The following is an 18,053-nucleotide window of genomic DNA, read 5'->3' as shown; positions in this document are numbered from 1 at the left end:
TACTTGTAACGAAATCTATTCTTGCGAAACAACGAGATGCGCCTCTATCCCTGTCGAGACCCTCGAGTCTAAATAAGGATAGGATCGTGTCTTGGGCGTTACATAAGGCCTCGTTTGGCACGGAGAAATTCAGGAGGTTTCTAGAGAAAAATTTCCGGGAGGGCCAGAAACCCTACAGAACCTCAGGCGCCCATTTGGTAAGAGGGGTTTGCTTAGCCGATTCCCCTCCGTGCTCCTTCAACCGCTTCCTATCTATGTGTTCAAGGATCCTCCTCGAGGGACTGATGTAAGCAAAGCTCCGAGTATTTGAGTGGAGTGGGTGGAAGGAAGAGATTCACCAAATCGCCTCAAATCCCCTCCTTCCCAAACCTCCCCAATCCACTTCTACCAAACAAAGCCTAAAGAAGACATACTTCCCACACATCTCAATTATAGAAGCTCAAGCACACCCAGGGATTTCTTATACGTGAGGGGGTATTTTGAAGGGGGTGTCGCTATTGAAATATGGTCTCATTTGTCGGGTTGAAGATGGCACTAATCAATTAATATTTGGTCTGATCCATGGCTCAACAAGGAAGGGGTAAGAACACCAACAAATCCAAGAGGGCGGTGTCTGCTATCCAGGGTCTATTAACTGGTTGACCACAAAACCCAATGTTGGTATGAGACGCTCCTACGTGACATCTTCTCAGCGGAAGATGGGCACTTGGACAGCCTGGCGCCTGAGATTACTAGTACAACCAATTCATGTGTGGAAGAAACCGACTGAGGCTGTTGTAATGGATAGTATCATATACTAGTATTATGCATATGATACTAGTATATGATACCACATCCGTACTGAACAAATACTAGTACAACCAATTCATGTGTGGAAGAAACCGACTGAGGCTGGTTGTAATGGGTAGTATCATATACTAGTATTATGCATATGATACTAGTGTATGATACCACATCCGTAATGGGTATTATGCATATATGATTGTTGAGTATCATATGTGGATAGTTCATTTATTGCCATGCAAGACACATAGTAGCACATCATTTAATATGATATGGTATCATGATATGCTACTCAACCCTCTCTTTCTTCATTTAATTCTATGTCACCTTATCAAAATTGTTTAGTTGACATGCATGATACTACCATTAAAACTAACTGTGACAGGGGCTACTCTGAAGTGCATGGCATTGGTGGGTGGGGCTTCGCAGTCAGAGATCACGTTCTAGCGCGGGAGCACTATGCAATGCCGCCTCAGCACTGCATGTGGAAGCAGCAGCATGCGCTATTGCTCTGGAGGCAGCATCCAGTTGGGGAATGGCGGAGGTCCAAATCGAGATGGATTGTCAAGTTTTGGTGAAAGCATTACATGGCAACAAAGCGGATTTGGCAGCTGAAGGTATCATGTTTAAAGAAATCCGTAGGTTTGCTCACTTGAATTTTAATCATGTCACCTTTTTGTTTGTCCCAAGGGTGTGTAATAATCTAGCTCAAGAGCTAGCTACCTTTGGTGCTCGTCAGCTTGTAAGTCGGGAACTATGGTCAAAGTGTCTGTTGGTCGTACAACACGTAGGTCATGCAGCGTGTTGATCATATTAACCTACTACATCCGGTTCCATAGTTACATGGCGCCTCTTGCACGTGGATGCTGCTCGTCTTTTGCTCGTTGAGTTTCATAAACATCTTGAGTGGGGCATTAGGTCGAAGTTTGTGTTGGTCGTACAACATGTTGGTCATACAACACACAAGGCGCAATAACCTGCTACATTCGGCTTCGCCGTTACACAACCCTTCTCACAAGTGGCTCCTTCTCGCCTTTGGCTTGTTAAATTTTCCTAAACATGTTGAAGGGGGCATAGGTCAAAGCGTGTGCTAGTCATACAACGCCTAGGTTGTAATAACACGTTGCATCCGGCTTCGCCATTACACGATGCCTTCGACGCACAGCTTGTGCTTGCCTTCATCACGGTTAATTTCAGAGGCACGGCCAGATATGAATGATCAGTTTAACACATGGATCCTACAATTTATTCTAGAGAGGCATGATCGTGAAGCTAGTGTAGGCACAGTGTAAGGGCATTTCCTGCCTTAAGTATTTTTTTGTTGATGACAAAGCAATTTGCGGACTAACCGTGTGACCAAGCTACACATGATATTGAATGTGGAAAAAGATGGTTGGGAATCCCTCACGATAGAAAAGATCGAAGAAGGGATTTCTGACACTTTTCTTTTCTTTTGGCCATAGGGAATCCATACTTTTAAGAGGGAGTCTGGATCGAAAGATAATGGTTGAATCAAAGCACGTACACACTCATATTGCACCTGCATACTTCTTTCCGCTTCGAGAAGAGAGCCTATCTATACCCATTATGTTGTGAGAAATCTTGAGGCGGTTGCACCGCTATCTTGACCGAATGTATCGGTCTAACTGGTACATCTTGTGCAACTACCGTTAGAGGGATGATTCCCTTTGGCCAGGTGGTTGTACTGACCCAAGTAACAGCCTAGTACCGGAGATGTATTGCCACCTTTCGGGTACCCTGTCGGTACTTGGCAGTGGTGTCCCATTAGTTCACGGATGGCTTCGGCCCACTGGTAATACCGATGGTCTTGGAGCGGTTGTACTACTCCAAACTTAGCTACCATCCAGCCTGCTCCTGGCAGTTGCACCAGCCCAAGTACCGGCCTTGTATCGGGGGTGGGTTGCCACCTTTCGGGTACCAAGGCGGTACTTTGCACTGGTTGCATGATAGTTCCCTCTGAGTTTATTTCAGCGGCACTATCGGTGCCGCCAACTATTGTATCACCAAGTGCTTCAAAGCTAGGGTTTTCGCACACACCCGTTGTACCGACACTTACACTGGTTGTATCGGTCCTACAAATTTCTATACATAATGGTTACAAATGGGGAGGACTATATAAGTGAGTGGTTCTTTTACCTCCCACCTACCTCTTGCCTCTCTCTCTCCTCCAATAATGCTCGTCCAGTTTCTTGCCTGATATCTCTCCATAACCAACCAAACTTGGTTATTTTCTAGGGATTGAGGTAGCATACCTAGACCTACACTTTCACCAAAGGAAAATTTATTCCCCCTACTTTCTCTTGTGGATTCTGTTACTCTTGGGTGTTTGGGCAGCCTAGACGGAAGAGGTCACTTGAAGCAATATTCGGTTGTGGTGAAGCTTTGTGGTAGTGTGATGTCTACTACACTACTTTATTCTTGTAGATGTTGTTGGGCCTCCAAGTACAGAGTTTTGCAGGACATTAAATTTTTCCCTCAGGTGCATAACCTAAGGTTTATCAATCTGTGGGGAGTGTAGGATGAATATGGTCTCTCTCAAACAACCTTACAATCAAATACAAAAAATCTCTTGTGTCCCCAACACACCCGGTACAATGGCAAATTGTATAGGTGCACTAGTTCGGCGAAGAGATGGTGATACAAGTGTAGTATGGATAGTAGATTCAGTTTTTTAATATGAAAATATAAAAAAACAAGGGAACAAATAGTAAACAACAAGCAAAACATTATATCAATGCTTGAAAACAAGGTCTAGGGTTCATACTTTCACTAGTGCAACCTCTCAATAGTGTTATGCAAATGGATGACAAATCCCCTGCTATACCTATTGGAATTTGTGAGGATGTTCCTATTGTAGTCGCAAATGTTACTATCTTAACAGACTTTGTTGTTCTTGAGATGCCCGAGGATGATAACATGTCGATTATCCTTCGTAGAGGCCACAAGCCTACAGGGCGCGCCCTAGGGGGTGGCCGCGCCCCTGGCTTGTGGGTCCCCTACAAGTCTCCTAATTCTATTCTTTGGCCTATAAATTCCCAAATATTCCCGTATCGCCAAAGGGAGCCACGAAAATATTCTTACGCTACCGGGAGCCTCTATTCCCGTGAGATCCAATGTGGGAGCCTTTTCCACTAATCTGCCGGAGAGGGAATTGATCACGGAGGGCATGTACATCAACTCCATTCCCCTTCGATGATGTGTCAGTAGTTCACCACAGACCTACAGGTCCATAGCTAGTAGCTAGATGGCTTCTTCTCTCTCTTTGATCTTCAATACCATATTCGTCATGATCTTCATGGAGATCTATCCGAGGTAATACTCTTTTGCGGTGTGTTTGTCGAGATCCGATGAATTGTGAGTTTATGTTCAGATTATCCATGAATATTATTTGAGTCTCTTCTGAATTCTTATATGCATGATTTCATATCTTTGCAAGTCTGTTCGAATTATTGGTTTCGTTTGGCCAACTAGATTGGTAATTCTTGCAATGGGAGAAGTGCTTAGTTTTGGGTTCAATCTTGCGGTGTCCTCACCCAGTGACATAGTAGGGATAGCGAGGCACGTATTGTATTGTTGCCATCAAGGATAAAAAGATGCGGTTTTCATCATATTTCTTGAGTTTATCCCTCTATATCATGTCATCGTACTTAATGTGTTACTCTGTTCTTCATGAACTTAATACTCTAGATGCACGCACGAGTGGGTCGATGTGTGGAGTAACAGTAGTAGATGCAGAATCTTTTTGGTCTACTTGACATGGACATGATGCATATATGCATAATCATTGCCTTGGATATCTTCATAATTATTTTCTTTTCTATCAATTGCTCGACAGTAATTTGTTCACCCACCGTATTATTTTCCTTTATGAGAGAAGCCTCTAGTGAAACCTATGGCCCCCGGGTTTATTTTCCATATTATACTTTCAAATCTATAAACCAAAAATACCAAAAATATATTCCTGCAATTTATTTACTTTTGTTTCCGTAATCTTTTATATCTATCTCTATCATATCTCATCCTTGCAAATAACTCTGAAGGGATTGACAACCCTTTTATAGCGTTGGGTGCAAGTGCTTGATTGTTTGCGTAGGTACTACGATTGGGGCCATGCTTGTTCCTCCTACTGGATTGATACCTTTGTTCTCAACAAACTGAGGGAAATACTTATCTACTTTGCTGCATCACCATTTCCTCTTTAAGGGAAAACCAACGCAAGCTCAAGAGGTAGCAAGAAGGATTTCTCGCGCTATTGCCCGGGAGGATGCATAGCCTACCAAGTACCCATCACAAACTAATCTCTTGCAATTACTTTATTTGCCATCTGCCTCTCATTTTCCTCCCCCACTTCTAAAACATTTTTCAGAAAATACCAAAAAGATTTGCCCTTTTATTCGCCTTTCTCGTTTGCCTCTCTCCTTTCGGATCTCTTATTTGTCTTAATGACTAGCATTACCACTTCCCCTTTGTCACCAGATTTTAAATTTTATATTGAAAGCAAAAAACAAAGGGAAAATTTGAAAGATGCTTGGTATAGGCTAATGGAACCTTATCGTATCTCCAACCTAAAAGGATATGCAAAGGTTTTGCTCAATTTTTTTACATTGGATTGGCTTTACATCATTGAGAACTCTTAGATTTTGCCTCAAAAGGGAATTTTATTGAATTAAATGCGAACGATGCTTATGAAGTCTTAGAGGGGATTTTCGGAGTTCCTCCACAAAAAGGGGGTTTAATTTTTCAGAAGAGGGAGTTCAAATTCTCGACAAATTAAGTGACTTACATAAGCACTTAATCGAGTTACAACAATATCATGAACCGTTAAGCATATTAGTGGAAACCTCAACCGTTTGAACACTTTGATTACCCTTTGCAATAAGCTTTGGATATTTTGGACAATAAGGTGGTTTCTTCACCTACAAACCCCGGGAAGAGGAAAGAGCCTCCCGGATTTGAGAAGGCCCTCATGAAAATGGCCAATACCAAAGATGACAATACCTAGATCTTTTGCATTATGCCTAGCTAGGGGCGTTAAACAATAGCGCTTGTTGGGAGGCAACCCAATTTTATTTTTATGCTTTTGTTTTAGTTTCTGTTTTTGACTGCTGCACACATTATTACCTCTATAATAATTGTGTTTTCTTGTTTCAATTATTAGTGTTCGAGCCAAGTAAGACCTTTGGGATGGTCTACGGTGTTTGCAAGTTGATTTTGCTGAAAACATAAACTTTTGCTCTCAGTACAGGAATTTTGTAAATTAACTAGAACGTGATTTTGATCTCAATTTTTGACACGAGATCGGTTTACCATTTTCCTAGACTGTCCTAATTTTTAAGAATTGTTGGAGTTACTTAAGTATTCTAAGTAAATAGATTCCTACACACTGTTCTGTTTTTGACAAATTCTATTTTCTTTGTGTTGTTTGCTTATTTTGATGAATCTATGGGTTTTATCGGGGGGGGGGGGGGTATGAACCATGGAGAAGTTGAAATACAGTAAATATTACATCAATATAAATAAAGAATGATTTCACAACACTACCTAGAGTGGCGATTTATTTTTCTTATACTAACGGATCTCATGAGTTTTCTGTTGAGTTTTGTGTTGTGAAGTTTTCAAGTTTTGGGTAAAGATTTGATGGACTATGGAATAAGGAGTGGCAAGAGCCTAAGCTTGGGGATTCACAGGGAACCCCCAGCCATATTTAAGGATACGAAAGAGCCTAAGCTTCGGGATGCCCCGGAAGGCATCCCCTGTTTCGTCTTCAACCCATCGGTAAATTTACTTGAGGCTATATTTTTATTCACCACATGATATGTGTTTTGCTTGGAGCGTCTTGTATGATATGAGTCTTTACATTTTAGTTTGCCACAATCATCCTCGCTGTACACATATTTTGAGAGAGAGACACGTTGAATCGTGAATTTATTAGAATACTCTTTGTGCTTCACTTATATGTTTTGAGCTAGGCAATGTTGCTCTAGCGCTTCATTTATATCTTTTAGAGAACGACGGTGTTGTGTTTTATAGAAATTATTAAACTCTCGTACATCACATATATTATTTTGAGAGTTCTTTAAACAACATGGTAATTGGTTTAGGTTATAAATTTAGTCCTAATATAATGGGCATCCAAGAGGGATATAATAAAAACTTTCATATTAAGTGCATTGAATATGATGAGAAGTTTGATTCCTTGCATATAGTTTTGAGATATGAAGATGGTAATACGAAAGTCATGCTAGTAAGTAATTGTGAATTACAGAAAATACTTGTGTTAAACCTTGTGATTCCCGTAGCATGCACGTATGGTGAACCGTTATGTGATGAAGTCAGAGCATAATTTTTCTAATGATTGTCAACCTTTGTGTGGAGGTCGGGATCACGCGATGGTTAACTCCTACCAGCCCTTCCCCTAGGAGCCCACATCTAATACTTTCCTTCGATAACTAATAGGGTTTTGCAATAAGTATGTGAGTTCTTTATGACTAATGTTGAGTTCATGGATTATACGCACTCTCACCCTTCCATCTTTGCTAGCCTCTCTAGTACCGCGCAACTTTCGCCGGTACATTAAACCCACCTTCCTCTAATCAGCCATCATATATTTTCCTCAAAACAGCCACCATACCTACCTATTATGGCATTTTCATAGCCATTCCGAGATATATTGCCATGCAACACCACCGTCCCGTTTTTATGACACGCACCATCACTTCCATATTGCTTGTAGAGTCATATTTTGTTCTAGCTATCGAGTTGTAAGTAAATAAAAGTGTGATGATTTGCATTATTAGAGCATTGTCCCATGTGAGAAAAGGATGATGGAAGCTATGATTCCCTCACAAGTTGGGATGATTCTCCGGACTTTACAAAAAATAAAAGAGGCCAGTGAAGCCCAAAAAAAAAGAGGCCAGCGAAGCCCACCAAAAAAAGAAAATAAAAAGAAGAAAAAAATGAGAGAAAGAGAGAAGGGATAATGCTACTACCTTTTTCCATACTTGTGCTTCAAAGTAGCATCATGTTCTTCATAGAGAGTCTCCTATTTTATCACTTCCATATAACTAGTGGAATTACATCTTATGCACTACCACTTAGTTTTCTTTTTGAGATTTCATACACTTATAGCTCTAGTGCATTTGTTGCATGACAATCCCTACTAATTCACATTAATATTTATCGATGGGCATCTCCATAGCCTGTTGATATGCCTAGTTGGTGTGAGATTATCTTCTCCTTTTTTTGCAACCACCACCACACTCTATTCCATCTATAGTGCTATATCCATGGCTCACACTCCTGTATTGCATGAGAGTTGAAAAGGTTTGAGAACATAAAAAGTGTGAAACAATTGCTTGATTTTCCTCGGGGTTGTGCATGATTTAGATACTTTGTGTGGTGAAGATGGAGCATAGTCAAACCATATGATTTTGTAGGGATAACTTTCTAAGACCATGTTATTTCGAAAGGAAGCAATTGCCTTATTAGTATGCTTGAAGTATTATTGTTTTTATGTCAATATTAGACATTTGTTTTGAATCTTATCGATCTGAATATTCATGCCACAATACATAATATTACATGGATAAATATGTTAGGTAGCATTCCACATCAAAAATTCTGTTTTTATCATTTACCTACTCGAGGACGAGCATGAATTAAGCTCGGGGATGCTTGATACATCTCCAACGTATCTATATTTTTTGATTGTTCCATGCTATTATATTATCTATTTTGGGTGTTTTATATGCATTAATATGTTGTTTTATATTATTTTTGGGACTAACCTATTAATCTAGAGCCTAGTGCCAGTTTCTGTTTTTTCCACGTTTTTGAGTATTGCAAATAAGGAATATTAAACAGAGTCCAAACGAAATAAAATCTCTGGAATGATTTTTGTTAGACGAGAAGAAACGCATCAGACTTGGAGTAGGGGGGCAGGGCATGTGCCGGGAGGCCACAAGCCTGCAGGGCGCGACCTAGGGGGTGGTCGCGCCCCCTGGCTTGTGGGTCCCGTGCAGATCTCCTAACCCTATTCTTTGGCCTATAAATTCCCAAGTATTCCTGTATTGCCAAAGGGAGCCACGAATATACTTTTACGCCGCCCGGAGCCTCTATTCCCTTGAGATCCAATATGGGAGCCTTTTTTGGTAATCTGTCAGAGAGGGAATTGATCACAGAGGGCATCTACATCAACTCCATTGCCCCTCCGATGATGTGTGAGTAGTTCACCACAGACCTACGGGTCCATAGCTAGTAGAAAGATGGCTTCTTCTCTCTCTTTGTTCTCTAATACCATGTTCTTCATGACCTTCATGGAGATCTATGTGATGTAATACCGTTTTGAGGTGTGTTTGTTTAGATTCGATGAATTGTGAGTTTATATTCAAATTATTCATGAATATTATTTGAGTCTCTTTTGAATTCTTATATGCATGGTTTCATATATTTCCATGTCTCTTTGAATTATTGGTTTGGTTTGGCCAACTAGATTTGTAATTCTTGCAATGGGAGAAGTGCTTAGTTTTGGGTTCAATCTTGCGGTGTCCTCACCCAGTGACATAGTAGGGGTAGCGAGGCACGTATAGTATTGTTGCCATCGAGGATAAAAAGATGGGGTTTTCATCATATTGCTTGAGTTTATCCCTCTAAATCATGTCATCTTACTTAATGCGTTACTCTGTTCTTCATGAAATTAATACTCTAGATGCAGGCAGGAGTCGGTCGATGTGTGGAGTAATAGTAGTAGATGCAGAATCATTTCGGTCTACTTGACACGGACGTGATGCCTATATGCATAATCATTGCCTGGGATATCTTCATAATTATTCGCTTTTCTATCAATTGCTTGACAGTAATTTGTTCGCCCACCGTATTATTTTCCTTTATGAGAGAAGCCTCTAGTGAAACCTATGGCGCCTGGGAGTATTTTCCATATTATACTTTCAGATCTATAAACCAAAAATACCAAAAATATATTCCTGCAATTTATTTACTTTTGTTTCCGCAATATTTTATATCTATCTCTATCAGATCTCATCATTGCAAATAACTCTGAAGGTATTGACAACCCCTTTATAGCGTTGGGTGCAAGTGTTTGATTGTTTGTGTAGGTACTACGATTGGGCCTTGTTTGTTCCTCCTACTGCATTCATACCTTGGTTGTCAACAAACTGAGGGAAATACTTATCTGCTTTGTTGCATCACCATTTCCTCTTCAAGGGAAAACCAACACAAGCTCAAGAGGTAGCATTGGGGATATGCATATCCCCATTGAGGTAACTTAGTGATTATGTGAAAATTCTTTGGTTTCGCATCAATTGAAAATAGTTATTAATAAGATGTGATCAACCTTATTACTGGATCCTTTTTGAAACACATACGGTCGATGAATTTAGTAAGCACAACTTTATGTACCATTACTTTACTCTTTGATATTCTAAATTAAATAAATAAAATGCCATGATTATCCTGTTTTCTGAGTTCCGCGTGCAATAAAAATGACCCAAAAATAAAAATCCTCAGAATGCCACAAAATTTTAACATGATTTTTTCTATAATATTAAAAAAACTAGTTCTGAAAACACCCCTGGGGGTGCACCTGTTGGTGCCAAGCCTATAGGGTGTGCTGGCTTGGACGGCCCACAGGGACCCCTCACTTATATATTAAGCCGAGTCCTTCTCCTACCTCTAGAAAAAAAAATCATGGTTGCTCTCTCTCTCTCTCTCTCTCGTGTTCTTGCTCACAAACGTGAGATTTTTGATCTCTTTGCTCGGAATTTCGTTTTCAAAACTGTTTTGAGGGATTGATCCTTTGTATGTGTCTTCCTCATTGCTCCAATTAGTTTTTGATTTAGTGATTTATATTTTGCATATTTTGATACACTTGGTGCTGTTGAAAATGAGCTTGCATGTTGAATTATTTGAGTTCCAAGTAGTATGAATGCTTGATATGGCCTCTAGGCATCTATACGAGTAGTCATTATCAATCTTACAAAGTTTTATTGACATAATTTTGTGGCCCAAAAAAATCAAAAAATTGTTCATAGGAAGATGAGTTTCTTTAGAAAGAGATCTTCAAGGAGACGTACTTCCAGTGAGTCGTCAAGCGGGAGCTCGGTACGACAAGCATATGTTGAACCTAGAGCAAGTATAACAATCATGGTCGATGCCCAATCATGTCGTTAGCCATGTTACGAGTTCATGAGAGGTGAAATTATTAAGGAGGAATTTGATCAATACATTTATAATGCTGACCTCACCGACTTCCTCATAGATAAGTACATCCAACACTATGAGCTTACATGTTCAGTCACACAAATTTTTGGATATCATTCTCGTACTTCTAGAGTATTGTTTAATCTCTATGATAACTCTTTTAGTATGACTCTAGAAGAATTGTGTGATGCGTGCAAAATTCCATATTGGGGCTCATTTCAAAAGACACTAACATAAGATAATAATATGTTCTTTGAGAGTCTGTGCGTAGAAGAGGATAGGGGAGTGATGCAGGCTAGAATAAAAAGTATCCAATTCCCCTCTATCCGCTACTTTGCACTGTTTAATGGGAAATGTATTATGGGCAAGCAAGATTGTAGTGCACTGTGCGCTCCTGACTTGAGCATCATTTACACTGCGGTAACGTGTATTAAATAGTATAACCTTGGGGCAATTGTTGCTCCTAGACTACATCTAAATGCGCGTAATGGTAACTTGTATGGAGGAATTTATGCCTCTCGCGTAGCTGCAAAACTAGGATTCTCTCCTTGACCTAATGATCCTATGCTGCGCGAAAGGTATTTAGATTCTGAAGCGATGTGGCGTCATGATTTTATTAAGGATGGTGCTCAGGGTTATGAGTATAACTTAATATTTGATAAATATAACCCTGTCTATGTTACTTTGCATGCACCTGCTTTCTTTAATTTTTAGAACAAATGGAAATATTATATTCTCGAGAGCGAAGCGCAGGAGCACAACACTGCTGTGGAGGCCGCTCGCTTGGGTGAGGAGGTGGCATGGAATGCCTCTACAAGCTACCACTTTGATTATTATACATACAAGCCATGGTAATCACCAAGCTAGGCAAAAGCCTAAGCTTGGGGAGTACGTATATTTCACCGACATTACATTCATGTTCACACACTTCATATCAATTGTCGGTGTGCATCCTTTTTCATTGTATATCCATGTTAGCTTTTCCATTTTATGGTATTTCCCTCTAAGTATTCCGAGCGTCTTGACTTGGCCCATGTGCAAACTTGTAGTTGATTCAAAACCACTAAGCGAGGACACTGCTTGTGCATCCAAACTCCTAAAGCCAAGTTGTGCCGAATGAGTTCACCATACCTACCTATATGCGGTATTACCTTGCCGTTCCAAGTAAATTTGCATGTGCCACCTCTAAATATTCAAATAAACATCTGTTTTGTGTGCTCGTACCGCTCATGGAGCGATGAGGCGGTCAGTTCTTCCATGCTAAGCGAATTATTCTCAAGATGGGCGTTTATTTGCCTGTCATTGCACGAGAGAGGCTCATAAAAAGGGTACCCAGTCCGGTATAATCAAAAATAAATTAAACAAAACTCCTGGGACAGTTTATATGTTGGAGGGCACCCGAGGATTCGGTTAGCCATGGCTTGTATATGGATGGTGGATAGGAGAAACTTTAAATTTCCATTCGGGAACCACCAATAATGTGTTTAGAATGGAAGATATCAAAAACTCTATCGTGATGTTGACACAAAAAGCACACCATCCAAAATTACAATTTCATCTATGTTGTAAATCTTGAGCTCTCCACCTCGTCAAATCAATGCTTCCCTCTGTGAAGGTCTTTCTATTTACTTTTATGTTATTTTTTTATTTGAGTCATCATCTTCTCACTAAAAGCGCCAAACCTGAGAGGACTATTGTCATTCGTATGCATCGAGTATAGTTAATGTTGGATGTGAGCATGACTAGATCTTTCTAGTCTAAATTACAATGTTTAGTCCCTGCTTGGATCTCAGAGGTGCTCTGCATTTATATTTTGCGGTCTCAGAAAGGGCTAGCGATGTACCACATCATCATATTATAGCATGATTGTTTTGACAAACTGTTGGGATATGATATATCTTGTTATTGCTTGCTAGTTGGTCATGTATTGCCATCAGTGAATATGATGTCTAATTTTTATCATGGATATGGTTATTTATGATCTATGCTCAAAACCTTAACACTAGCTAAGCATAAATATACCAACTAAAACAAAAGAGTTTGTAAAAGTGTTCTTTATCACTTTCAGTTTATCAACTGAATTGCTTGAGGACAAGCAATGAGTTAAGGTTGGGGGAGTTGATACATCTCAAACGTATCTACTTTTCCAAACACTTCTGCTCTAGTTTTGGGCTCTAATTTGCATGATTTGAATGAAACTAACACACGACTGACATTGTTTTCAACACAGCTACTATGTGTCATTTTTGTGCAAAAATAAATTTCTCGGAATTGGACGAAACTTTTTTGTGGATTGTTTCTTGAAAATATGAAGATTTATGGAGTGAAGACCCACTAGAAGGGAGCACCTGTTGGTGACAAGCCAACAAGGAGCGCCCAGCCCCTGGGTGCGCCCTCATGGCTTGGGTCCACCTCGTGGCTCCTCCGACCCTAATACCATTCCTATAAATTCACAATTATGGAGAAACAATAAGAGAGAAGTTTGCATCGCATTTTACAAGACAAAGCCGCTGCCACCATCGGGAGGGCTGATCTAGAGTCCGTTTGGGGCTCAGAAGAGGGGGATTCGTCGTAAGATGCCCTGCAAGTTCTTATCGCAAACACGTATGACTATATACGTAATACATGCCTACATTACATTTATGAATTGGAGCTAGTTCTGTGTTGGTACAGTGTGTAACTATTACATGATTAATGTCATCTAAATCATTATCCATCATGAGTCCACGTGCCTATGATTTAATATACTGAATCTTTCTAAGTTACTATTGTTGTTGCTAGTGTTACAATCACTATAAAACTACTGATGTTACTATTACTACTACTATTTTGCTATGCTACTAAAATCTTTGTTGTAGACAGATATCCTAGGTGTGGTTCATTGACGAATCAGCTGCTAAGACCAATAAATATTCTTTGGCTCCCCTTATGTCGAATCAATAAATAAGCATTTAATACTACCCGTGAGGACTGTTGTAATCCTCTATACTTGTGGGTTATCAAGGTCCAGGCAGATAGCTGCGTGCCAGTGCATGGTGAGGTCCGTCCTCGGCCTCTCTTCTTCCTGTTGGCAAGGGGAGGAATATGACCCCACCCCTCGTAGGGCGAGCTGCACAGGTAAGTCCTTTTCTCTCTCTGATTTTGTATTTTTGTTTCAGTTTTTCTAATTATCCACTCTATTTTGATTTAGATAAAATAACAATTCATTTTTAAAACTCCTAAAATAAACTATGGATGATATCTGAATTATTCTAGATCCCATGCAATTATTGCAGCATTTATGTTATATATAGTATTTAAATGACTCCAATTCAAATAGTCTCGAGTTGATTGAAAAATCCAAAATGTCCTAAAAATATGTGCATAATTTTTGGCACAGGCTTTCACCTTTTTCAAAAGTCATGAAGTTTTCTGAAGGGCATTATGGGTTCATTGAAAAATATTTTAATTCGAACCTGATTGAATTTCATTTGGTGCTCTCGTTTATCAATCCCCATTTAAAGTTTCTTTGGAAAGAAAACATGATGCATGGATGATTATGTAATGAAAAGCAATGACGAAGCTAGGGTTGTGACATCAATATCATGCAATTTGGTAAGGTGTGCCACAATAGTTTCAATTTCATGACCATGAAAAGGATGAGACTCTACTAAGGTAATTAACTCATGATCAACACAGAGTTCATAATCCTTATCAGCAACACATATAGGACAAGTAGCAAATTTAGAATCATGTTTCATTTTCTCCAGCACAGATTTTTCTTTCTGTTTACATTGCAATTTTGTTAAATCGTCTCTATCATTACAAGCAAGAAAGTCTCTAGCTATCTCCCCATCCATAACATAACCCTCATGTACATCAGGCATATTAACTCTAGTAGGAGAGCTAGGAATAATAGGTGAATCATAGTTTTCAGAAGTTTCAGCATTTTCAGTCAGGCTGCAACTAGACATGGATTGTCCATGGTGCCCACTTAAAACCCACATAATATGCGTTCGTGGACACCCACATAATTTATGTTTTTGGATGTGGAATAAGTGGGTCGTCCCGCGGGCGCCTTATACGTCCAAAATGCATCACTATTTTGTATCTTAATTTGTCTCTATTCATTGATATATTTCACAATATGATGCTGTTCATATAGTGTTTTGGCTTATTTTACACAATTTACAACTTTCGGTGCCGAAACAGCAAACGCACGATTCAGCGGAGAAAATAGCACGAAGAGTTGCCATATCATAACGTCTCCAACTGAGCTGAAATTTACGGGGAAGAAGTTTCTGAACAAATCACGAATACAGACCAAAGAAGGGTCGGAGGGGGGCCACCACGCACCCAGGCGACCTGGTGGCGCAGGTCACCCTTAGGCCGCGCCAGGTGCCCGCCTGGGTGGTGGGTACCGCCTCCGGTGCTCTCCTTTGGCCTATATGACCCTCGTGACCTAAAAATCCCGAGGAGAGAAGAGTTTTCGCAGTTCCGCCACCACTCCGCGGCGGAAACCTATAGAGAATAAAAGACCTTTCCGGTGGGCAGATTCCGCCGGGGAGAACTACTCCCGGAAGGGGAGATCGTCCTCCTCGTCATCACCATCGTCACGAGCATCATCAAGATCATCATCACCATCAACCTCAACACCAGCACCATCTCCATATTCACCCAATCTCACTTTACCATTGCAATCGGAGTTGTACGTTGCACTATTCATCCCCTTTACCCGACTGATGTTTATCACTCTTTTGTGGTGAATGCTATTGAGTATTGTTGGAGAATTATTGTTATGACCAGATTGTTCATCATATTTTCATCCCCTCTGATCATGATCTCTTTTATGTCTTGTGAGTAGTTACTTTAGTTCTTTAGGACATGGGAGAAGTCTAGTTGCTAGTAGTCATATGATGTTGATGTAATATGTGTTGATTGATATTTAAGTTTTGGTGTTATTCTTCTAGTGGTGTTATGTGAATGTTGACTACATAACACTTCGCCTTTTAAGGACCTAGGGGAATTCATCATGTATAAAGAATGCTTATGGTGGGTTGCCGGAGTGACAGAAACCTGAACCCCAGTTCACATGCTTTTGCACGAGGGAGTGTTGGATCCTAAAGTTTATTGCTATGGTTAGGATTTGCCTTAATTTCTCTCTTGTATTTGTAGATGCTTTCAAGGGGTTTAACCATAAGAGTGTACTTGTATTAGCCTAGACGGTGCACTAACAAAGATCCACCCACATAACACTTATCAATACAAAACATAGTACTAGACGGAATATGGCGAAAGCACTTGACTATCTTTCCCGTGTGTCCTCAGGAACGCCTTAGTCTTTATAAGTTTAGTCTCCCGGCTTATCCTTTGTGTTCAAAAGGATTAGGCCACTTGCTTCACCTTGGCACCATTTACTTTCCTTGCATTTATTTCCTTGTTGCTTATACTAGAAAACCCATAAAAAGTTACCCTTCACTGCTTGCATTTATTCCTTGCTCAAGATCCCTTGTCAGTACCTTCTGCTCCTCGTTGGGTTCAACACTCTTACTTATCGAAAAGGCTACGATAGATCCCCTACACTTGTGTGTCATCAAGACCATTTTCTGGCGCCGTTGCCGGGGAGTGTAGCGCTATTGGTAAGGAAACCTTTGCGCTGTACGTGCTGTTTTTATTTTGCTGTTTCCGCTTTTTGTCCCTATGGACAACTCTGCTCTTGGTTTTTTGCTTGTGGGGAACCGCCCCATCACTATTGTGGTGGAGGAGCCTCCTCCACCTACTGAAATTATGCCCTTTAAAATACCAACTGGTATTGTTGATTGTGTCTTGGCTAATCGATATGCAGAAGATAGACATCCAGGCGAACACTTGCTATATCTTTCACAGTTATGCTCCTTATTTAAGCTTGCAGGTATATCGATGGATTTTGTTATGAGAAAGTTATTTTCTCTATCATTAAAAGATAAGGCTTTGGATTGGTATAGGCTTCTTGATAAAACTCATTTGCTAAATTGGCAAGATCTTATGCCTCTCTTTTATGCAAAGTTTTATCCTCTTCATGAAATACATGGAGACACGAACTATATTTATAACTTTTGGTCTCGTGACGGAGAAAGCATCGCTCAACCTTGGGGTAGATTGAAGTCCCTAATGCTCAAACGTCCTAATCATGATAAATAGATGCTTCATGCCTCATCTAGTGGGGCATTCTCCAACAAAAGCACATAAGCTAGATGGGATCTTATTGAAAGGACTCAGAAGAACACTGAAGATTGGGCGATTGATAAAGGTATTAAACCTGTTATAAATTATGAGCATGATTACATTGAGAGCTATGTGAAAACTGATTACTTCAATACCTTTTGTGCTAAGATTGGTCTTGATTCCCAGCTTCTAACTGATTTTTGCAAAGACTCTGCCTCTCATATTGATTCCTCTAAGAAGAAAGAGGATCAACACCATAAACCTTTTAAGGAATTACCTGTTGATATCAATATTGCTGACCCTATCTTGCCTGCAGTTTTATATGAAAAGCCCCCTTTTCCCTCAAGGATGAGGGAGCATTCTTTTGTCACATGCATACTGAATAAAAGTGAAAGAACAATTGATGAGCATGAGGACCTGATTAAGGTCAATCCTCAAGTTGCATTAGTCAAGGATCTTGTTACTAGTAATATTGAGGATTCCAATATAATTTTTTGTGTTGTTTCTACTAACCTTGTTACAGCCAAGAATAAAGGCCCAATTTGAGGTACTCCAGTTGCATCTGTTAAAATAGGAGATCATAATTATTACGGGCTATGTCATTTGGGATCCAGTGCTAGTGCTATTCCTTTTTCACTTTATCAAGAGATCATGAATGAGGTTCTACCATGTGAAATTGAAGACGTTGATGCTACTATTCATGTTGCAAACAAATAAACTATCTCTCCTATTGGAATTCTGCGAGATGTTGAAGTCCTATGTTGAAAAGTTAAATATCCTACCGACTTTCTAGTACTCGGTTTAGTGCAAGATAGTTTTTGCCCTATTATCTTTGGTAGGCCTTTTCT

Source organism: Hordeum vulgare, chromosome 4H (assembly GCF_904849725.1).
Source record: "Hordeum vulgare subsp. vulgare chromosome 4H, MorexV3_pseudomolecules_assembly, whole genome shotgun sequence".
In the NCBI taxonomy this organism is placed as follows: Eukaryota; Viridiplantae; Streptophyta; class Magnoliopsida; order Poales; family Poaceae; genus Hordeum; species Hordeum vulgare.
The sequence above is the reverse complement of the archived record's forward strand: the minus strand, read 5'-3'. Positions refer to the sequence as shown.